Here is a 23,657-nt window from a genome sequence, read left to right as displayed (position 1 = left end):
CAGTCAGAACAAAACAGCAGCTCCCAGGTCAGCCCTCCCAGAGATGTCCCTGCTTCAGGGAGGCTCTGGGCCCATAGGGAAAATGGCCAGTGATCCCCAACAGGGCCTATTCTACCTCAGCTTTTCACCCAGGGGAAGCAAAGTTTGCACACATTGCTAAGAGCTCTGGAACAACTTGAAGGATGGTCGTGATTTAGTATATCTGGCATCACTTGAAAAATTTCAGTACAAGGGCTATGTTCTTAATGGCCTATCCTGCCTGAATATCTAGGCCTTGCATTTGAAAGAAAAATGAGAAAGGGGAATAGACTGTTAAATGTCACAGCAGGTAGTACTCAAGATTGCTTTGCACACTATATGGCTCCTGCATTTTCTCCTTTGTCTAAAACTAGCCTCATTAAAAGGGAGGAGAAGGGTAAGGGTGGCAGGGGGAGGGGGAGATAACAGAAAAATCCCATTCAAAAATCTTAACATACTCAGAGAATCCCAAAGTTTACAAAAAGTTATTATATATAAAAAATGCAMAAGAATTTGAATTAGTTTTAAAGCTTTACATGTGATTTTTCAAAATTATGAGAACATTGCAGTAAACAGAGATTAGACTCCTCCATCCACATCTCTTTCCAGGCTCATCCAAGGAAAACAGAACCTCTACTCCCTGCTTCACTGCAGCCATGGAGCACACCAGCCATTGGGTACATGGAATTGTTAAAAAGATTTGCATCAGGTCAAGTGTATTTGCAAAACAACATTAGTTACTGCCTGCACTGGTCAAGATCTCCCTATACCACATGAACAATCAAACCAGAATGCCTTCAACAACTCCATAGATTCCAGTTCTACATGCCACGCTTGCTGAGTTCTTACTCTGCACGTACACACACACACACACACGTAAACACACACGAGCGCCTAGCATTCCCCATGACAAAAAAACAAAAACACCCACAGTTTTAGTTGGTTCACAGAGCTATCAAAAGCAACGTCTGAGCCAGCTGAAATCTCTGCTTCAACCATCATGAACAGATTTGTTTACTCGGTTACCATCAGCTACACTTGTGCAGACTCATGCAAGACAACAGTGTTGATCAAGTGTCACTGACAATAATCTGACAACAATTTGGCTTCACAGATGTTTCAGATGCTTTATAACGGCAAGCAAWAGAAAAAGACAAAAACAGAAAGAACTGTTTGATTCTTAATCAAATCTGTATTTGCAGCTTGGACATAAAATATATACAGGACTAAAAGCAATTAGGTGAGTCTCAGGAATGAACCCRAACAGATTTCTTACTGTCTGTCCTTCAGAACAGAAAGTAACTTTGCAGAAGTTCAAAAAATAGAGTCCTTRAAGTATTTAAGAGGCTTACTGGTACTGATTTGCTACATTATCAAGTAGCCTGTGTGCAACTGCAGGTGTTATGAAATGAGTTCTATTTCTTGCCCCAGTAAAGCCTCACTATTTAAATTTCTGTTAGAAACTTAGCTCATTTCTTCAGCAGAAATATCTATAAAAAATGCTGCATTTTACGTTCTTTATCCAATACGTAATTAGACCAAATCCAGTGAATTGTTTCAACCTGAGAAAAAGATAACATGTTAACAAGGAGCATCTTCTTGATTAGCAATTAGCTGAAGCTGGCAGAGAAGCAGAACCAAAGCCTGATTTCTTCCCTGGCAATTCAAGCTGGGTCTTGAGGACCTCTACTAAACCTCTGAATAAAACCTGGGTGGTAACATCACCTCCTTCTCTTCACAATCAGTGTAGAGTTTAGCCTAGCAAACATTTGAAACTAACCAACAAGATGAAGCATTTCAGATGATTTTCTGCTATTCTGGGTGAGGCTGTAACCTACATAAGCCCTTTTAAAACCCAAATGACCTGGAAAGAGCTAGGCAGTGCCCATGGAACTGGGCAAAAATCTTAGTGGGTCCTCAGACTACAATCAAATGACACAGGCCTTATCTATATTTCAGACTAAAAGAGTGGATGGAAATTCACCATATTTCTCCCACGGCACTCTCCCACATCTGACCTCATGGGTTAGGAGATGCCAGGAGGCTGCCTTCAAGGTTAGGAGCAAAGATATTAATGACTATCCCTGAATGAAAAAGGCTGCATTGAGGGCAAAGGGAATGTTGTCTGTAGCTCCGCAGAGGCCCCGGCAGTGCTGCTAACAGCAATAGTGTTSTCAGGGCCTCTCCTGGGACACAGTGCGATTCCCTGGGGTTGCTTATTCTTTCAAAAATCAGGCAAGGCGAAAAAGGAGGAGAGCCAAAGTTTATTCATACCTGACTAGTATGTTCTTATGTAACAACACTACTCAGACATCAATTCCGATCTTTTTTATCTTAAGAGCTGAGGTACTTGAGATATGGTCTCCACCTCAGCTCTTCCTTTCACCCTTGATAGCAGCTACAAATCCTAGGGGATCAACTGTTTTTGTGAAGTGAATCCGGTGGCCTTCTCACCCTCTCATTGCACTACTTTCTATCTTTAAAAACTGACCGAATTAGAATCCTGCTGCAAATTACATTAGATGTCAACCACTCAAGGATAAATTGGTTGATTTTTTGCTCTCTTTCAACTCACATTARTCCCTTGGTTCAAGTTAAAGTTTGCACTTACTTATTGCATCTGGTAATTTATTTTCTTACGACAAGTTCAAACAAGATAGTCCAGGGATCATCTTAAGAGAAAAATGAATTCTATAACTGTAATATAAATATCAGTTTACTATATATGACCTCTCAAGCTCTAGATGGATTTATTTTGACCACGTGGTTTTAGAGCAGCCAGTATTATCTACAAGTGCTATKTACCACAACCACACACACAAACAAGCACACGGCTGCCAAACTCCATATTCAAAATGACTGAACTTATATATAAGATGTGTAACTACATGAAAGGTAGCACTGTCTAAAGCCAAAATATTATTTTTCAGGAGCTTGTAAAAGAAATTCTGAAAGCTTACACTAGGTGAATATCTTGCAGAGTGGTACATTAATTGAACCCAAAGAGCTTCTAGCCTGGAAAAGATTACCAAGGTGCTGCCAAAGACAAAGGAGGGAGCAACAACCCTCTCTTCCCTTTTGATCCTCCAAAACCAGCTTTGCTTCTCACTGTGTGCTCCTAGCATGCAGCACACCGGGGTAGCACCTCACTGCTGCAGTTCCCTTGCTCGGGAACCAAAATTGTTTTCCTTTCTCTATTCACCCAGATGCTTTCTGTTACTACCCATATCATGTCTAAGACTATCATCCTTACTTCTAAGGCAACCTGATTGGTACTTCCTTCTTAATTCCAGTCTCTTTTCACTGTTATCCCTGACCCTGTATCACTCAAAACCACAAACTTGACTGTTCCTTTGCATCCTTCCGCATTGTGCCCTCTTCCTAGGTTTTTATTCATGACTCACTTTCTCTATTCAAGTCCTTCATGTAAACATATGACTTTAAGGAGGCCCAAGAAGTATCCCTTATTTTTAGATGTGCCGGTACATATCAAAAAGCACAGCATTAATAATCATATACTTATTACCATTTTCATACGGCTTTATTTTTCTTCTCCCTGAATGCATATGGGTAATCTCTGAACATTAGAGGCTCTGCCTGATGCACTGTCACTCCACCAATCAGTTGAGTAAATCAGTAATTGAAAGTGAACTTCTCTGTTCATTTTCAAACTGCCATAAAATAGAAGCTCAATTACCAAAAATATGTTTCTGGCAGGAACTATTTTGTCTCATTTTGATCATCATCATTCATGGCAGACGTCTGAAACTCCAAAGCATTGCTTATCACTGCAATGACTAAAAGGTATTTTTAATATCATAGTTTTATTCTAACATGCAGGAGAGGAAAAGCAGAGAAAAAGGATTTATTTTAAACAACAGGGTTCATAATCATTCCCAGAAGTAAAAATTGTTGGAAAATTTATTCTGAAAAGACCAAAAGTGTTTTGTTAAAACATTTCATAGGTATTGACACACATAGAGATCATCTTCAAGTCACCTTCACATAAAACTTCCTTTCCAAAGCAACGCGAAGGCTTTTGAACAAGTTTCCAGTTACCTCTGCCTAAGGATGACTTTTTAAAGACTTCAATGCAACTACAAGAAATTAAGCAACAAAGAGCAAGACCTTATTTTTAAGCAGAAAAAAAAGACCAACAAGCTAAAGAATTACATGGCATTTAATTTTTAAATGCAACGAGTGTTCTAAACCAGGAGTTGATCTAAACCARGGCAGCGGTAAGTTCCAAAAACAAAACGGCAGAGCGCTAGTGCTTCCCACCAGCACTAATCCCTTTGTGTGAAGGGTACAATTAACCTCTACAGGCCTTGGACTGATCCGCACTGCCCTGCGCAGACCCCAGCCCAGCGCGAGGCAGGCAGGAAGGCGCCTTTCCCTGCCCCGCTGGGGCTGCACCACAAACTTCCAGGCTCGCCCACCAAGCGCCCCCGCCGCGGCCCGCGGCCCCGCTCCAGGCCCGTCCCCGGAGCGGCTGCTCGCGGCGCGGGGAGCGCNGCCGCCGTGACAGGCGCGGGCGGGCAAACAGCCGCCGTGCCCGCGCCCACTGCCCGGGCGGCGCATCCCCCGCGCGGCACGGCGCTCACCAGAGGTTTTGCCCTTCCTCCTCCTCGCTGGGCAGCTCGGCGCCGCCGGGCCCCTCCGGACCCAGCAGCTTCTTCTCCGCCAGCACCGGCGCCATCTTGCGAGCCGCAGCCACAAAGAGTGACCTCACCCGGGGCCGCCGAGGACCCCGCGCCGCGCTCCCGCCGGGCAGCGGCGCGTCCCGCAACGCCCGCAGCCGCGCTGCTCGCGGCTCCAAACGAGACACAGAGAAAGAAGGAGCCGCTCGGTCGCTTCTAACTCCCCGAACTTCCCGGAGCCGCAAGGCGCGCGCAGCCTCGCGCCGCGAGCTCTGGCGGGCTGCCCGGTTCCGAGTTCGCGGGGCAAACGCGGCGAGTGCCGGCGCCCGCCGCCGGCCCGGGCGGCCCCGCTGCCGGCGCCGCTCGCCGCCAAGTTTCAAGGCGCGGGCAGCGTCGGTACCTGCGAGGCGATGGGGGCAGCGCGGCTCGCGGCGCCCGCTCCGGCCCCGCGCCTGCTGCAGCAGCCCAGAAAGTTTCCTGACGTCAGCGCGGGCGGGCGGGCGGGCAGGGAGCCCCCGCCTGCTGCCGGGCTCGCTGCCCGCGGGCCGGGGCGCCGCCGCCGCTGCTCCCGGGCTCCCCCTGCCTCCTGCCGCCGGGCCCAAGGCGCCGCAACCAGCAGCGCGCGCGGCAGGGGGCGCCGCTACCGCCGCCGCCGCGCGCCAGGGCTGTGGGGACCGTTACGGGGCGGCCGTTGGGGCCGTTGGCGCCGTTGGCGCGGAGCTCCCCGGGGACTGGCGCGAGGCTGYGGAAGGGACGCGCTGGAGCGCGCAGGTATGAGGTCACAATGGAGCCTCGGTGACGCCATCGCGAGCTGCGGCGTCACGGGCSGCGGCGGAACCCCGGGGATGGGCCRRCCGCGCCTTTAACCGCCCTTTTAACCGCCCCTTTAGCCGCCCCTTTAACCGCCCCTCTGGCAGGAGCGCGGGGCGGGGCCCGCGGATAAGAAGCGGAAGGGCCCCCGCATCCCACGCGCAGGAGGCTCCCGAGGGAGCCAATGGCAGCGTGTCCCTTGTGTTAGTGCGGGGCGTGGAAGGGCTAGCGGGGGGGAAACGGGAGTGARGCACCCAAGGAGCACGAGCCTGTTGGGAGACGGTGTCTGGGGAAGAGGACCTGGGTTGGTAGGCAGGTGTGCCCTGAGAAAACAGGCTTTAAGGAGAAAAAAAATGAGTCAACGGAGGCAATGTTCTTGGGAGATGCATTTCTTGGGTAAAACTGACATGGATCCGTGTCTGAAGACATGGGCTGTGCTGTGTAATCCGCACTGAGATGCGCTGCAGGGATCTGTATGTTTCCAAGCGGGGTCACATGAAACGCCTCTAAGGGAAAACTTACTTCCCATGGAAAGACAAGGAGCTCCTTTCGGCCACGCCGCACTGATGGCCTCCTGCCATAGGGCTGCCCGGAAGGGGACATGCAGCTTCCTTGGAAAGGCAGGACACTCATCTGTCATCCCTCCTTCTGATTTCTTTTTCCACAACAGAAGACCACTTTAATAAAGGCCTTTCATTTTCCRTTAATTGGCAGACAAACCTCAGGAATGGCCATTTAGATGGCAGAGCAAAACATGTCAGTGCAGTCAAAGCAAAYGTGTTTCCCATGTAGTGGGAGTTATGTGCTTTTTAGAGGTAAGGTCGAAAACAGAATTCACGTTGGTTATTTGCAGTTGCCAGTTGGAAAGATCATGACAAGAAATGCAGGAAGAGTAGAAAGCAAGACCTAGATCAATGCACACGGATGTGAATTACATGAGGAGTTAACTGATGTGGCTGTCTCTTCTATTCACTAATCCCTCCAAACCTTCCAAAACATGTAGACAGAAATGAAGAAACTTCATACAACATTTGTCCGTACTGGGGGGTACTATAACACTTCTGAAGCTTTCCACCAAATCATTCTCTCCCACAAAGGAAACAAATGTCAATTTTGCATGCACTTTCAAAGCTGTTTGTAAGCTTTACTGGAAAACTAATGCAGGATAGGAAACTATTCTAGAGCACCATTTTGTAGGAAGTTCACTAAATTAAAAAAAAATCTACTTTTACACCAATAATAATGATTTGGAGAAATATCTAATGAGTTAAAGTAAAATGTCCTCGTTTYCTTTATATCTGACCCTCGAGCAGTCCATGCACAGATCAATACTGGAGCTCCAAATACACTTTTCTTCTGTCGTTGCATCTGACAGCTACTTCAGCACACGCTTCTCCCGCCTCTTGTTGGAGCTGACAGCAGCATTGCATGTGTCTCCCCACCCATTTGTGCCTGTCAACCAGGGACAGAAAATCTATGAATTTTATGTAAGCATGGAAAAAAAAAAATAAAAGCAAATTGCTACCTGGACCCTTGTTTTCTAGCATTTTCTCAGAAATGAAAACTCATAGTAATTTAGGCCACTGTGAGTCTCAGTAATTGTGTTAAACATACAGATGTTGGTTGTCTTTTTCTTGTAATTCTGTGATTGATTTTTTTCAGGAAACTAAGCAGTGCCTATACTGCTTGCTTAGGCAAAACTATAATTCATCTCTGTGTTGGGAATCATCTTTTTATATTTGACATTTCATAATATACATCCCAAACTGGCCTTTGTTGTATTTGACAAGAAGTCATAAACCTGTTCAGTAAATGTACTGTTTGTTATTGTGATTAGGCCATCTCAGCTGCCATCTAGGTAATAGAGGTAGTCTCAACATTTCAATCTACCTGTTAGAAATATATGCCTTTATATGACTTTATTTGTAAAGTCATRGGCATCCTTACATGTTTTATGTTTCTCAAAGCTAAGCCATGATAGAATTTTCCTGAAAGTAATAMGGGTCTATAGCTCATCAATCACAAGAGTTGAGCAGATCATGTGCTAGACACAGGTAAAATRTTTTGGCTGCAGAAATACATTACCTTCCATTTCTCAAATGCAGTTTAGAAAGCAAGTAAAAAATGTACAATTAAAGTAAATGCTTTTACAGCACTGTAGCAGATACTTTAACAGAGACAGAACATTCAAATATGCAGATCTTTTTATTAAGTGACCGCATTCGTTCTGTCGACTTAATAATGTTCAGCAAAATTAAGCAAAGAAACAGGGTAGATTTCATCAGAATCAGAAGACTTTGTTTAAAAAAAACAGTTAAAAAAGTATAAAACATTATCTCATGATAGGACATTTTTCTTAGGACATAAAACACTTTGTTTCTTAAAAATAGAACCATTTTGTAATCCCAGAAAAAATATCCAGTGCATGGAAAGCTCCCTATTCTTATTTCTGTGATGTATTTTTGTCACAATAYGTATTTCAACATTTAAATAAAGCAATATAGAACAAATCTATTTTCAACTTAATTTGATGCATATTTCTTGAAGGGAATAGAGCAACATGTCATCGTGTAGCAGTTTCTTTCTTCTACTGTCATYCTTCTCTTCATCAATGCCAACCTGTGGGATGAAATTAGGACAGTATTTAAGAGAAAAGTAGAGCGAAAATGTAAGAACTCTAGCAGAGCTGCCTTTTCATCTTAAATGCTGAAACATGTGCATTAGGAAACACGTAAAGACGACGACAACAGTCGTGCTGTGTAATACAGGTCCTCCAAAGCCTGCAGTGGACAAAGAGAGATCGTTGCYGGGCTGTCCCTTGCTTGAATGTTGCAGAGGGGCTGAGCAAAGCACAGAGAAGTGAAAGACCAAGGACAAAACCACATTGGTTCAGGGAGCCAGGCTGCAAGCGTGTGTTTAAGAATGGATTTGTTTTATGGTTGTCATGAGGTTGTAAATGCCAGTCATGTAAACAGATGTGATGATTGGGTGGAAAGAACAGAGGATGATCAAAAGCAATGAGAACAGCTTTCTTTCAGATCTAGAACTCTGCTGAAATCAAAGAATAAACATTAATCACTTGGAATGATTTACCAGGAAACGGTTATTAGAAGGAACAGATTTAGGGACTGCACCAATTATGAAACCTCAGCAGCTTCAGATCCATATGCTGAACAGCGTCTCATCCAGCATATAGACTAACAACTAAGAATCTTTTCACTGCAGGAATGTTTAATGATTAAGAAACCAAAGTAATCACATTCAGTCTTTCTTAAGAGGAAAAAAAAAGCAGAGAAAAGTCTGCTTCAGATTCTTACATTTCCTGTTGTCAGGGTGGTATAATGTATACTCTTGATTTTAAGTTTCCCTCACTTTTTCAGAAGAGTGTAAATTGTTTCATTATAAATGAGAACCTTACTTCACATTAAGTATTATAATTTATATAGGAAACAACCAAAAGGAAAAGAGTCTCAGCAGTGAGATGAATTTTCCCTGTATTACTGATGGCAAATGCCAACATGATGACTGGTTATTTAGGCAACTAGTCACCTTTTGTAACTTAACCAGCTGGGAGCAGGGGAGCTGTTAACAGATCATGAAAGCAAGTATTGGTCTCTCAAAAGCAGTTCTGTGACATTGTGTTACTGGAATTTTCATTTTTGTTTGGCAGTCAATCAAAAACTGCTCTGAGACAGGATTTACCAAGGACAGAGGAGAGGCTGTTTTAGGGCAGGGGTGCAAGGGGAGGAACAGGAGACAAAGGTATTTGATCCAAAATCTCAGCGGGGAATGGACTGATGCCGCAAAGCACAAGATTCCTTGGCTGCCCCTGTGTTCTGCTCATAAAGGGAGCTTCCCAACAGATGCATGCTGCTGTCTCATGGCAAGAGCCTGTGCTGCAGAAAGGTGAAGCACACGTGTCGTAAACAGTCCTTTCTGTCCAGAGAGCCACGTACAGAGAGACATTCACTGACTGCAGGCATCTTGGGAGAAAATATCAGATCTGTTTATGTACACATAGATATATAGCACAAATTGATATGTGTGTGCACCCAAATACACACTACACAAAATATTCCTTGAAATGATTCAAAGCTGGAAAACAGCTAACACTGAAACTGAAAAACTGCTGGAATACAATTGAAACAACAGCAAGGAACTAAATTTATTTTAACATTTTGAAGCATCTAGATAAATATTTTATTGCATTTMCTCATTGTTACAGAATTTAAGTGTAGAGAGAATATTGCATTACTTAGTCTGATTGCGTAGGTGTCACAGGCCACTCAGTTTTATCCAGATGTCTAACAACTGACGTTACTAAACGTTAGTAAATTCAATTTAGGGCCTAAGAAAAAATAAGTCCTGTCAGACAGAACAGCTGAGCAGGGTGTCACCAGGGCTCAATTAGAAGTAAGAGCAGTGATTGATCACTGCTCATCAYTGCATGAGGGTGACTAGCAATTTATCTAACTAGTAAGAGCTTCTCTGTCACTCATCACAGAACTTCCCTCTCAGGGAGGGTCAGTCTTGATCTTTTCATCGCAGGTTGTTACTAAGAGTACTGTAGTCACCAGTAACAATGCTTTGCAAAATAGAAAAGCAATTTAATCACGCAAAACTTCAGAGGCCTTTTGGCAGATTATATATCTCGCATCTGCAAAGCCAAGTGAAAAAAGGCTCCTAGTTCCTAAATGCTGCTCAAGGCCGCTAAGCCCCTAGTTGTAACGCTTTGTGAGAAAAGCCACTGAAAAGTTCATTAAAAGCAAAGGGGCCTAAGAAAAACATAACCTGTTCTTTGCAAAATGCAAGAGTGCAAAATATTGCCATCTTTTCTGAGCCACTAACTCTTTAAAGAGTGGCAAGACACATAATTAGGAAATTGCCTGAGCAGATGTTCAGTTGCTTGCTCCATGAAAAGCAGTGCAAAATAATATAAAAAAAGAAAAAAGGTGTTAGCTCCTTTAAGACACAAGAAAAAATATTACTTGTCATCTATGCTATGTGGATATCATCAGTTTTCAAAACTAGCTGATTTTCAAAAAAATGCAACTACAAAAATATACTCAAGAGTGCCTGCACCAAAGAAAAATTCCCAGTCAGCTCTCATTGGACTTACAAGTTTTCCCATAGATTTCAAAGACAGCATAGTAATACATTAATAAAATATTTATACAAGAATAAAACCTCAAAATGCAAAAACCATCTGGTAAAGCCTACGCTTTCAGAGCTTCTCTCAGATAAGTGTTAGAAAACATTTTATGAGCTTTCGAGAAAATTCTATACCCTTGACAAACTCTATGATATTTATCAACTGTTAAATTGGACATTAAAACCTTCAAAAAATATTTAGCAACAGGCAAGGGCTAATAAAAGCCAAAAACTACTTCAAGTCCTTTAATCAAGACCAAATGAATATTTTAACTGCATATTTCAAATGGTTTCATRACCCATTGATTTCTTTATTTTCCTTTGCTTCTCTTTGGTATGTAAGACTTCATTCTACTTTATTCAAGATGCAGAAGGTCAGAGGTAGATCCATTTGCATTTTTGGATAGGTTTTACTTTTTCACATTACACAKATAACCTTAGATAAGTCACAGTCTTGGTGAGATGTAAGTGATGTATTTTATGTGTAAGTTTAGAACTGTTACTTCCACAAACAATGTGAAGCTGAAAAATTACAGAAGAGGAAGAGAAATGTGCTAGCACTAGAAGGCTAGAAAAAAGGCAATGCAGAATTAATATTGAAAGAGAAAGAACTATATATTGGAAGAGAAATGGGCATGTTATGAAATATATAATAAATAAAAAGATCTAGAGAGGAAAAATACACGTCCAGCTACAAGTAAAGGGTAGTTCTGAACACTAAGTTCTGGAGTGTAATTACCTGTTATTTGTGTTCTGTGTTTCTGTACAGAAATGGGCTGTCTTTCACTGTAGTCAGGTAAACAATCATTTTAAGTCAGTTTCTCTTCAACATGAGTCCTTAATATAAGAATCATGAAACCTTTCTTGCTTATTCAATTTTCAGAGATATCGGTTTTTTTTTTTTTTTGAGGAGTTGAACACTGCATATTTTCCTATGCACCCTCTTTCCTGAAATACACACCTGGAGAGCAGTGTCATTAACCTCTTCCAGAGACTGTTCCATGTAGGAGTCTAAGAGTCTACTGCAGATGGCAGCCAAAGAAGTGATGCTTTTAGACTAGCATTAAGTATCACTGTAGGGTTTGGGGCAGGCACTTGTCAGGTGCTGGTACAGATTTCTTCTGCTGGCATAGGCCAGCATCTCGGAGCAAGGAAGRGGAACAGAGCACCACCTTTTCTCTGGAAATGGACTCCTGAGCCAACATACCAACAAATCCAAACCTTCAGCAGACAAATATCTGAATTAACTTCATGTTCTCCTCTAGACTTCATAGGTATTATTCTTGAGTTACAGAAATATAGAATGAACTACAGAACTATTAGTTGAGAATTGATATATATATGATATATGAAAGATATTTGTAAGTGTAAGCTCTTTTTCTAGCCAGATGTCCACATATTTCCAGGGCTATCAGAGCACGAGGCTTCTCTGTTATCCTCTACCAACATTTTTTAATTTATTTTTTTCCATTTTCTTGGTATCCAGCATAATTTTTACTTAGCTTGCCCTATCATAATAATCTTCTTTATGCTTTAGGATGGATGAGAAAATTCCCAGCCTATGGACACCTTGTAAATGAACTCAGATGTCGCAGTCAAAATTCAACTCTTTCTAAAAAATAATGTACTATGTAAAGTAGCAAGTGCAAGGGATATATATAACCCCCAAAACATTAAAAGATATCTAAAAAATAAAACAGAAAGACACAAAAGGCCTGGGGCTGAATGAACTCTCTCAAGTAAATATATTGTCTTTCTTACAGAAAGAACTGRGATCTTTTGTGCTCTGAGCTGCACTAGGTAAGGGGAAGCCACTTCCTTGACAACATGTGAGGACTGGGCAGCACTGACCAAGGGATTGAGTGAGGTTATTAAAAGCAAATTACATTAAAATCTCTAGTCATAATGGGCCAGATACTTTTAATGAAAAAAGTAAATAAACATTCCCCAGGATTGGGACCATGTGTGTGACTATCTCTGAAATAGATGCTGCTTGAAACTAACATGAAACTGGGTGAAAGGCCTAACTCAGCTAAAAAAAAAGCCTTAGAAAGAGCTCTTTGCCCTCAGCACTGCTCCCCCCCCCCCCCAAAAAAAAAGGATTTTGGGTGCATAATTGTACAGTTCTATAGCAATATCCAAGAAGATAGGTCCACATAGGTCCACAAATTCAAGTCATTAAGAATCTACTTATCTACTTGAGGTGAGACCATTAACCTACCACAGTTAAGTTATCCTTGTACTAACCTTGCTGCATTCCTACAGAATTATTTAGCATTATTACTATAAACTAGGCTTCAAAATCAGATACTGAAAAGACCCAAAAGATCCCTTAGCCTGTACACTATTTCATAATTGTTCCCCAAAGTTTAATGCCTCATACATTACCTTGTCTACTTCAAATTTGGAAACAGTGACCTCATGTGCAAAATAATAAAAAAGGASAGCAAGAGAGAGAGGATAAACATTAGAGTTTAACATGATTTTCAAAAGAAAAATGATGCTACATATTTAATGTATGAAAAGCTAAATCCTGTTCCGAGAGGTAGTGCCCTTTTAACTGAGAGCATTTATCAGCATGCAGCACATACCATTGCATCTGTTGCTGCATGCTGAATCCCACTACACTGCACAACACCAAGGAACATTCACTAGTTAAGTTTATGCCCTTAAAAAATGCATTCATAAAGGCACAGCTTTTTGCCATCTTATTATGGTTTCATTGTTTTGGAGATGTTTTCAGTGTTAGCACAATTGGGCCATTCTTTTACAATTTTACTTAAAAAAGAAGCATGTTTGATTAATGTCTCCTTATTGAAAGCAATGCCAGCTGGATTTTATGTCCCAGTCATAACGCATAAAAAGTGGATGTGTTCAGCATACAAGCAGCCCAACAGAGGAGGTTCTGTTGCCTGTTTATTTTTCTTCCATGGCAAAAAGAAGGTATTATAAAAATAATAATAGAGAAAAAGGGAACACAAGAAACAGAGTGCCTTTAAAGATTTAGGCTTGAAGGAAATGAATGTCAATAGCATCAGTCAAAATATTGCTTAGGTCTGTATATTCTTTTCCAAAAGAAACTTAAACATCTAACCAGAGTAGGGCAAAACAGGCTCAAAGTATACACAGAGCCACAAGTTTAAACAGCTGTTTGGAAAAAGAGTAAGTTCACTCTGCTGCAAAAATATTTTTTCTTTTTAGAAAAAAATTAAAGTAAAAATTCCAAATTAAAGATGAGCACAGTTGCAAGTCAGTAGTTTAGATTGCAAGAACTTTGATGTGCTTAGTAAGAAAACTTCCATTATAAAATATCAACAAGAAGTACGCGGCTCTTACTGTTCCCCATGGATGGATAAAGCCTTYTCAAGCCAGCTGGTGGTATCAAACAAACCAAGTCACCCAGCGAGCAGTGCTGAAGATCTGACACAAGCAGGAGTGGAAGTGGCTCTGCTCAAGAACTTGGCCTCTGGTAGAAACATGACTCAAAAATACATATTCCCTTAACAGAATCACAGAACATATGTTTAGAAAAGAAAATAAGAAAATAATTATAAACATTTTCTTCAAAATAAATGAAATATTGCTTTTTTTCCCCCATATACTTTTGGGCACATTAAAGATATAGAAATAGCAAGGTATTTGATTGTCACCTTTCTCTGAGCATAAAAATCCTTACAGAGCTGCATAATTATCTTTGTTTCTTAATTCATATCACAAAAATGCAAAACAGAGAAGTATTTAGCAGAAAACATCCAACTTCCATAAATGTAAAATGATTAGAACCATCAGAAAAAATAAGTTTTTGCTTTTTTCTTATGTTGAAAAAAAATCAGATGATAGAAGGCCCTAGGGCAAAGTTGCTTGTAGAGGGTCTCTCTCCCCTATCTCCTACCTGACAACTGGAGCAAGTCAGTGCATTAAACACCATGAGAAGCTGCCACTTCTTGGCCTTACACAGTGCAAAACTCTTCAAATGTTGTCAGATGCCTGGGTAAGATCACAGGGCCTGGGATCATGGGAGGCCCCCTGCACTATGTGCAAGCTCTAAAATGCATCCCTACAAGACTGATTAAAAACCAGCCTGAATTTGAAGGGGAAAGTGCACTGCAAATTTGCATGCAAAATGCATTCACTAGCATGCTTACAGTTCATCTTCCCATTTCCTAAAATTTCATGCAAGTAAACACATGGGCTCTGAAATGGGGCATTTGTTACCTTCAGATTACTGTTGCACAGGCCATAAAATGAGTAAGGTGAAGCATTCAAATGACAAAATATTAGTGTTGCAGCCTCCTTAAACAGAGGATAGAATGATGTTGCCGAAAAGCAACACTGCCTAGCAGTCTATCGACTTTTCTTAATAAATTCAAGGAATGATTCATGACTCTATGCAAAATACAAATTTGCTTGCCAATATATCAGAACTTACTTCTTTTCCCATTGCATGACATAGGTCATTATAATGGACTGTGTAATTTAAAGAAAAGCACAGGTGACTGGAACAGAGAAGAAATATAGCTCCAGTTCAGAGCAAAACAGAACTAAACACAGTTCTTTCTGGGCACAGGCTTGATCCCTGCTCACATTTCTGACACTGGCTCTGTGCAACTTGAACAAATAAAGATGACATTGATTCTTGAAGTTTAGATATGACAGTGATGTGAACTAACTGGGAGAGAGATGCCAAAGTATTTTTATTGTCAACTGAAACAAACAAACAAAAAATCCTGTAACTCTTCCCTACCCTCCAGGTTATTTTTTCTTGACAGCTGTAATCCTGAGTAAGAGCCTAGGAGAAAAATACAAGAGGAATTTCAGAAGATTGATCCATCTGTTATTGTGTGGTAGTTCCAAAGGGGATCCTGAGATTTTCCACAGGAGTATCAAAGTATAGCAGATCTAAGTACTGTAACCACCTGGATCAGCAGTATCTAATGGATCACATGGGAAAAAGTACATAAATATAAGGAGAGAAATAAATATACATTTCTCAGGGCAGCTTTTTTTTTTTACAGACATAACTGTTTTGAATTTCTCTTATAGCTATTTGTTAATGAGATATTTGTTACGAAGGAATAAAAAGCAGCTATCTTTGATCAATACTCCATAGGAAGGGGTGCTAGCAAGAATTTCGATAAGAAAACAGATCTGCTAGTTACATTGTAAATGTTTTCATAAATGTCTAAATTCACTTTACCTATTTTTTCCCCACTGAAACATGCCAGATAATCCAGTCAAAACAGAGATATTGACTTAGCTGGACCAAGTGCTCCTGAGACATGTGATTGAACGGTATATCTCAGAGTAGAAAAGATGTTCTCTTCACTATTGACATTGCTTTTCATGAAGCTAAACTTGCTCTTGGAGAGTTTTTAAAAGCTAGCTGATGAAGGAAGGGAGTATGGAAGAAAATGCATTTCTCATTTGTCATCTTTTGTGGCCTGTCTTATCAAGACCTTGACACTTAGTATAACCTGCAGTCTGGAAAAGRAGGCAGAAACCACAAATTGAACACAAATTTGCTTGCAGAAACGTGACACAGCASTCTCAGTGGAACAATTGTTATTATTTTTGTCCTCTAAGCAAGACAAGTCTCTCAAGTATAGCATTTTGCTAAAGAAAAAAACCTCATCATTGCCTCATGCCTCATTTAAGGTTTAAATCAAAGCTGCCTGACATATTCTCTCCTCACCTTCGCACCTTGTCAACCACTTGTAATTCAGACCAAAGCAGAAATATAAGTAGTTTAAGCAAAATACTGTGATCAGTAAAAGTCTTGAAGCCTGATGTGCCATAGGGATATCACATATCTCTGAAACGGAGTTTCTCGCAACATGGCTGAACACACATTGCAGATTTTCCTTTACCTGTAGCAGCAAGGTTGGCTTCTCCCACCCATCTGCTCAGGCACTTCTTTTAGTGAAACTTACAGAAGCTAAAAATATTTTAAATTCCTGTCAAATTTGGTYGAAACTGTAGCACGATTCAAATAAGCAGTAGAAGAAAAGGAGAAAGGAGAACTGAGAAAAGCTCAGGGCATGTGTATTCTTTAGAAAACTAGGCCAAAATCCATCTGACAGACTATAAACATCTATTAACCTGATTGTAAACTACTTATGAKAAACCATAATGACTTATCAAATTACTCTTTTCAGAGCACTTGCTTTGTTGCATTAGGGTACAGCAAGGCTGCACGTGGGTCAGGATTTCAGCTTTGTGATAGCAGTAACAGTAACCAAACCCAATTTGTTGGAGCCTCCAACATGAACCATGAAYACTCTCTTGTAGCAACCTCAACAGGGATGACCACAAGGCTTTGATAAAGCCAGACTGAGAGAAAACAGACTAGGATAATTACCTGGTTAAATAGAAAAATAACTACAGGAAAAAAGTACCAAAAAATGATTTATACGCCACTCTAACCATCGTCTTGGGGAATAGGCTTCATTGTTGCCAGCATCAGTACTGCAGAAATTATCAAGCATATTGTAATTTCATTTTGTTGATACAGACTTTGAAAAGCAGATAAGTGACAAGTCATTTGGTGAAGAAATAGCTATGAAATCTTAATCTTCATTTGTCCTGTGATACCTGACAGAACTGAAAATGGGTTAATAGAATCAAGCGCAGATATGCCTGATAGGGACTATGCAATTCCTGAGCTCCTTAATGCAGTCAATCTGCAGGAGGAACCAGACAGGTGCTAGAGATATTAGGCCTTCAGAAGGAATCATCTTACAAGATCTTAAATCAGCAAAGCAGACGCTTTGTCATTAATATGTTTATGCTGTCACCTATATCTTTGACCAAACCTTTCAAAAATCCTTTCAGTTTCTGCATTTTGGAAAAGAGAGAACAGCCATATTCAAGTCAGAAATAAGAAAGTACATACTGAGCCCAGGTTGCAAGAAAAAGCCCCATTTGAAACAAGGGAAAAAGCTACAGAATAAGGGATATAGTCTTACTTCAAAAAGATTTTGAAAAGGGATCACTTAGCATCTTTTCTTGTCAAATGAATATTTAAAGATAGCATAACTATGACTTTAAATTATCAATTATTTAATGTTTAATTATTAAAACATTATTTCCTCTTTAAAAAATCTCTTTTAAAAGAGGAAATATTAATCATTTTGATTAAAAWTTTTTTTCATCTACAATTAAATTTAATCCGAGGCTTAGACTTTACAGTCTAGCAGGTGGTTGTAGTTTGTTCAAGCCTGCTTATACCCAGGAAATCTCTTTCTGTGCTTCCCCTGTGTATGAATGGGCACGACAAATCCTTCCAGCTTCAATAAACTGAGAAACCAAGTAGAAATAGTCTGATTTAAAATATAAGAGGCAAACATATATTGTTCCTCAGATTATAAATTTTCTGTAAAAAGTTATCCATAGCCACCTGTTATCACTTAACATTTAAAGAACRCCTAAAGTTTCTAGAGCCACATAACTTTTGCAGAAACTGCCTCAATCATGTAAATTGACCAAAATGAAGATTATAATCAGATATCTAAGAACTAGTTTACGCTAACAAAAGTTTTCTTCCTTTTCATTAGATAAGAATTCCATTTATAATTAAATTTATCTTTATTGTAACTTATTCTTTGATGAATACATTCTCATAAAATTCAGTATGTATCAGATAAGATAGCATTAGTTTTTACACTGTATGTAGCATAATTTTTAGCATGCCTAGGAAATAGGAATTAGTAGTAGTATAGAGTCACTTTAGCATATTTTCCATCATCACAGGAAAAAAATAAAAGTTTAGTCCTAAAAAACACTTTAAAAACCTTATTCTGTAATCTGCTCATTTACACACTCTTATRTAACAATCCACAATAAACATCTGTTATTTATGCAGAAGTTTTATATTGAGCTTCATGGAAACTATTGCAATCTTTACTGAACCATGTTAAATCATTTTTGGACTTCTTCCATAAGTTATGTACTACTTATACACACACATATATATTTTAAAAACATAATGAGTCCAAAGTCCTGCTTATATACCAAAAAAGTCCTTTCTTTAAGATGCTAGGCTTTTATTGCAATTCAGTATTTGAAATGTAATTCACAGAGCACTAGAGTACTCCACCCTAATATTTAGTCATAAATGATGGAAATAGCCATTATACCAATTCAGTATATAACTTGTCTGGCTCTTCAGTCATTTGTAAACTTTTCCAGAAAGTATATTCCTTAAATGTCTTGTCCCCTATCATGAAATTGCTCATCAATGTTTGAGATTTGACTTTAAAAAAAGTCACACAAATGAAACCTTCTTGGCAGTGACTCAATGCATCTTAGAAAGATGCGAAATTTCTCTCCTTTCCCCCCATCTCTCCTTTCATTAAAAATTTGCATTTCTTCAGGCTGAAGGTCTGTTTGAACTTCAGAGAAGGTCAAATTTTATTTACTATAGTTATATAGATTTTAATGCCTGAAGCAGAAAACACAGAGCTGCTCCTCTGAAATATCTTCACAATTATCACTCCTGATCTAAGACCTACACATGCAAATAGATACTCTGGCACACAATATCAAATATGATAAAAGTTTAAATAAATTCAGTATTTCTTTGCAAAGATTTCTTCATTAATATGTAATAGTTCCAAGCATATTGTCCAGTCTTTTTTTACTTAAATATTAACCATAAACCATCCAAAATAAGTCTCATTTGGATGTTCTGTTTTGAAAAAGCATACAAAGATGACTCTGCTACCATGAAAAAACAATAAAATCCAAACTAAAATTCTTCTACTTGATAATAACAAACACATTAACAGAACATCATGTTCTTTATCTTTATGCTTTGGCAAAATAGAACAGCTATCAAGAAGTATTTTAGTTCTCATCTTATTGTCCTTTCCCCCCTTCCCCTCAAACCTAAAGAAACACAGTGGTCCGTTCATATCTATGTCATATGGTTAGTGATCTGTCTGTACACAATTCAGATTCTTTGCAGTAGATCCTTTCTTCCATTAGCATCTCCAGGGACATTTTGATGCATGTCTTYATGTGTGATGCCTACACTTCTTGGTTAGCAGTGTATGTGTTAAATAAGAAAAGCTCTTTTCTTGCATGACAGTGTCTTTTTTTCATGTTTCTTCTTTGTGATACAAAGATCAGGCTTGTTCAAAAGGCAGTAGAGGTGAACCACCTCTTCAGTATGAGCTTCTTGCATTGAATGTCACCCCAGGTAGATTAAAAGCAGAACTTGTCCTCAGTGTAGAAGGTAGGCMTTATTACCAACAGAAAATACTAAATAACTTTAGAGAAGAACAAGTATTGCAAAATACAGAAAATGGGCATGAATTCAAATAATGTGACAATGTAAATTAGAGCAAATGCCTACTGTCTACAGAGGCCATATAGTAAGGAGGAAAATAGAAAGGTGACAGCCATCTGCCTTCCTATATCTAGGGTGCTACACACACACGCACAACAATCCCACTTGAGGCTGGCCATGCAGAGACATTCCTTGGAAAGGAAAGACAAAGAAGTTAGCATTGTGATGAACAGGGATGGTGCACAGCACAAACAGCAAATCTGTCCTGAAAGGCTTTTTCTTAGAGTAGTTGTATAAAACAGAGGAATTGTCGAGCAAATTCAAAGAGATTATTGAAAACCTCACCAACCCCCACAGTTCACTTTATACCTATGTAGGGCTTCACTAACACACTCCGRTTTGCAAAGAATGATGTGTGTTAACACAGCCCACACTCACCCTAGCCCAGAGATGCCTCATCTAAGATTATTTACTGACAGAAATCTAATCTCATTCCAAAAAGATACAGAGGCAGCCTGACTCAAGCTCTCAATTTAAGATACATATTGCCTGCTTTAAGAAGTTGTCTGATTTCATGAGGCAAATTGGATTTATCAAATTCAGAGGGAAGTACCAGCACAAGAAGGAATGAAGTGTACTGCCAACTTTGACAAATTCCTCCCAGTTTAAGCAATGAGGGTTTCCCGAAATCCCTTCGAGAACTATGAGCAAATTCTGAACATTACCAATGCTACTCTAATTCCATCTTCTATCTCCAACTAAGAAAGCTAAACTGTTTTATATAATTGAAGGTTAAGCCAAGAAAAAACACGCTCCTGACTGTTTTGTGAYCCCCCGGATATGGCAACACTGAAGTTGTCATTACGGTCAGCTCCCTTGCAAAGGGATAAGAGGAAAAATATGAAACTAAATTCTGTAATCAAGTKAAAGCTATTATTTCAAACTTTTAGACTCCTGAAGTCTTAGATTTGTACTAAGTAATTACCCTTACTGTTTAAACATGCCAAAAGCTTGGAGCACAGAATGGAATTTAGCTAGTAGAACAACTCTCCAGTTTTAACTCCTTAAATAAAGTATTATCAATCATTCTACAGCTTGCTTTATGTATAAGCTRAACAGCAATGTTCAAACATAGGTACTTTTGAGGTATGTAAAGGAAAAATTCTCAAAGTTTTACTCAATTTAAAAATCAGGTAAGCTGGAGCTGCAGAATTATATGTCAGCATCGTTTATTATTTTTAATGGTACCAAAGGTTTGACCAAAAGCACTCTGGATTTTTCAACRGCCATGAAAGTCCCTCTGCTGTAAAATAACCATCTAGCATTTCAGATATTACACACACAAATTTCTGAAATTAATTACTCTAAGATAACTGCTGAGAAAGACCTAATGAGCAGACCAGTCAAGAAAGGAAACTAGTCTGTTGCTTTGCCCTCTAAGGAGACCTTAAACTTATYAAGGACTCTCCAAGCTTCCATGAACAAAGTAGCTGGTGTATCACAGGGATTACGCCCTGAGATAAGGCTATTTTCATTTTGCTACGCTAAAACCACACACAAGACGACTTGAAATACTAGAAGCACATGCAGAGTTGCAACAAATAATTTCACTCACCTGTTTTTAGCTTGCACTTTCAACACTAAGTTAAGCAAAAAAAAAAAATTCATGTCAGCAAAGAAACTGATAATACCTCCAGGAAAATAACACTTTCTTGCCCTTGCACACTTCAAAGTAATCAGAAGAGCATACTTTGCCAATTGCTGCCTTTGTCATTCTTGTTGGCAGGTCTTGTCTTAGGCATTTCTTATTAAAAATAGCCTTTTTCCATTATTAATGTGCTCTGAGTTGCTGCTAATGTTGCTGACAACACATTTTATGAACTCCTCTCTAATATATAATGTTCCSTACCTCTCCAAAAATTTGAGAGAGATGTACTGAGCTTTGTCACAGCTACACACACTTTTTACCTGTCTAACTTTASCTGCCTAAACCCCAGCAATTTGGCAAACTCATGATTAATCTGTTAATATAATTACAATAATCTCTGGAATGCTAAAGTACTTACCAGCCTGGAAAGGGGACAGAGCAGGTGCTGCAAGAATGTGTGCAGAGAAGGGAGTTTGAGATATCAGCTGTCCTGGGTGTATTCCTATGAAAACAGATGAGAACTGCTGAAGTTCAATAGGCTGTACTGTAGTACCTGCTGATGTGAGCATTAGGATAAATACTCTGGCTGCATTTGCTGCCTCTGTTTATTCCACAGGTGCTGCTTGTGCYTAAGTTTTTCAATTTCCTGGATTAAAGCAAGCATACTCATCTGTAAGTCTTTACTCTGCAACTAAGCAAAAAAAATGGCAAATTACATTCCCAGTGCTTTATCAGCACAGAACACAGCATGCTCTGATAATAAATATTTGTAAACTAAGACTTCACTACATTAATGGATCTAACAACTCTTATTGACTTCTCCCATGAACAGARTTTTGTGTAACCACAAGCAAATAAAGTACAACTATTCCTCAATTTTAAAGTAAAATGTACTGAATGGACTTGTAGAGATGGATCCATTTGTTTGACTTTGTAAAAGCATATCTTGACACTTCATTTACCCAGTAATATCTGAAAACAACATTTGGGAAATGAACTCTTGAACACCGTCTTTGCACTAAGCATAGTGCAAACAAAAAAGCTGTAGCTAACAGTTGTTGATAAATGATCTGCTTAATTTTAAGGAACAGTGACTGCAAAGAAAGCATACTTCTTAAAGGGATGTTCTTGCATCAAATCTGATTAAGATTTGCATTTTGAAGAGTCTTATCTTTACTAAACCTCAGCCTAATAGAAAATAATGTCTTAGCAAAATTTTCAAACAAGCATTCCTTTGCAGAAGGATTAAGAACATACTGATAAAAATTAAGAAGAAAATAAGCTATAAAGACAGATAATCAAACAATTTAAAGTGGGCTTTTCAAATGCTAAATCACTGAAATGAAAACCTCAGAGGGATATGTCATATTTTATGTGTTTTTTTTCCCCCCACAACACCCAAGAAGCATATGTCTGAGGATAGACCAAATCTGTCTTAAAAAAAAAAAACTTACCTGAGAAGCTAAAGATTAAACATAAAGTTGTCTATGCTCCAGGTTGAGTATCACAAGTCTCATACAAATATGCCTGTCCTGTATATAAGGACAAGCGAGATGAAGGATAAGATACTAAACCAAAAATATTTTTCCATATATGATTTAGCAATATAAGTTAATATATAGAATACAAGCCTGCACCACCATTACCAGCATTTGTATTATGTTTTCCTACAACCACTTTCTAAACTAAACATCAGTAATCTTCAATATAACTGCTACCAATAACTTGATTTCTGGAGGGTTGATGCAGGGGAACACAAGCAGTTACTGTGATGAGTTTTGGCTTGCACAGAGATCTTTCTAGAACAGGACGTGGCCTTCACAACATGACACTCAAATTCCAGTTAGCTCGGCCTCTTAAACAAAGAAGTCTATAAAAACTTTAAAAATAGAAAGTGTATATTAATACATAAATAGGAGATAGCTCTGAAGGGAAGTCTTATCTTACATGATGAATCCCCCCCCTTTTTAATGAATTTTATCAAGTTATTATGTTACTTAATAAGTTCCTTCATTTCTACTGATAAAGCTAACCAAGCATAATTAAAACATGAGAGTGTTATAGTAAAGTGTTAGCATTAAAAAACTATAAGCGGGTTCAA

At 39.4% G+C, this 23,657-nt stretch overlaps 1 protein-coding gene and 2 long non-coding RNA genes across 7 annotated transcripts in view; all 3 read right to left on the bottom strand.

Annotated features, from left to right (window-relative positions):
* The window catches only part of GULP1 (GULP, engulfment adaptor PTB domain containing 1), a 95,007-nt gene extending 89,908 nt beyond the window's left edge, over positions 1–5,099 (bottom strand). For 3 of the 5 annotated variants that reach the window (XM_026033708.1, XM_026033710.1, XM_026033713.1), the window contains exon 1: positions 5,059–5,099. The gene's annotated coding sequence lies outside the window, so the exon portion shown is untranslated. The remainder of the gene's footprint in view (positions 1–5,058) is intronic. The other 2 variants (XM_026033711.1, XM_026033714.1) reach the window with 2 other exon arrangements.
* Positions 5,100–7,520: 2,421 nt separating this feature from the next.
* LOC112942720 lies at positions 7,521–15,381 on the bottom strand. The gene is made up of 3 exons (XR_003248433.1): positions 15,364–15,381; positions 13,956–14,118; positions 7,521–8,087 (listed from the first exon to the last, which is right to left on the bottom strand). It is a non-coding gene; the product is annotated as an uncharacterized LOC112942720 (long non-coding RNA).
* A 4,155-nt stretch (positions 15,382–19,536) lies between these two features.
* Positions 19,537–22,058, bottom strand: LOC112942718. Its single transcript, XR_003248432.1, has 3 exons — positions 21,975–22,058; positions 21,524–21,548; positions 19,537–20,099 (listed from the first exon to the last, which is right to left on the bottom strand). It is a non-coding gene; the product is annotated as an uncharacterized LOC112942718 (long non-coding RNA).
* Between the last annotated feature and the right edge of the window lie 1,599 nt (positions 22,059–23,657).

This window comes from Nothoprocta perdicaria, unplaced genomic scaffold, assembly GCF_003342845.1.
Source record: "Nothoprocta perdicaria isolate Ctin4 unplaced genomic scaffold, notPer1 scaffold_132, whole genome shotgun sequence".
NCBI lineage: Eukaryota > Metazoa > Chordata > Aves > Tinamiformes > Tinamidae > Nothoprocta > Nothoprocta perdicaria.
This window is presented reverse-complemented; position numbering and strand designations above follow the sequence as displayed.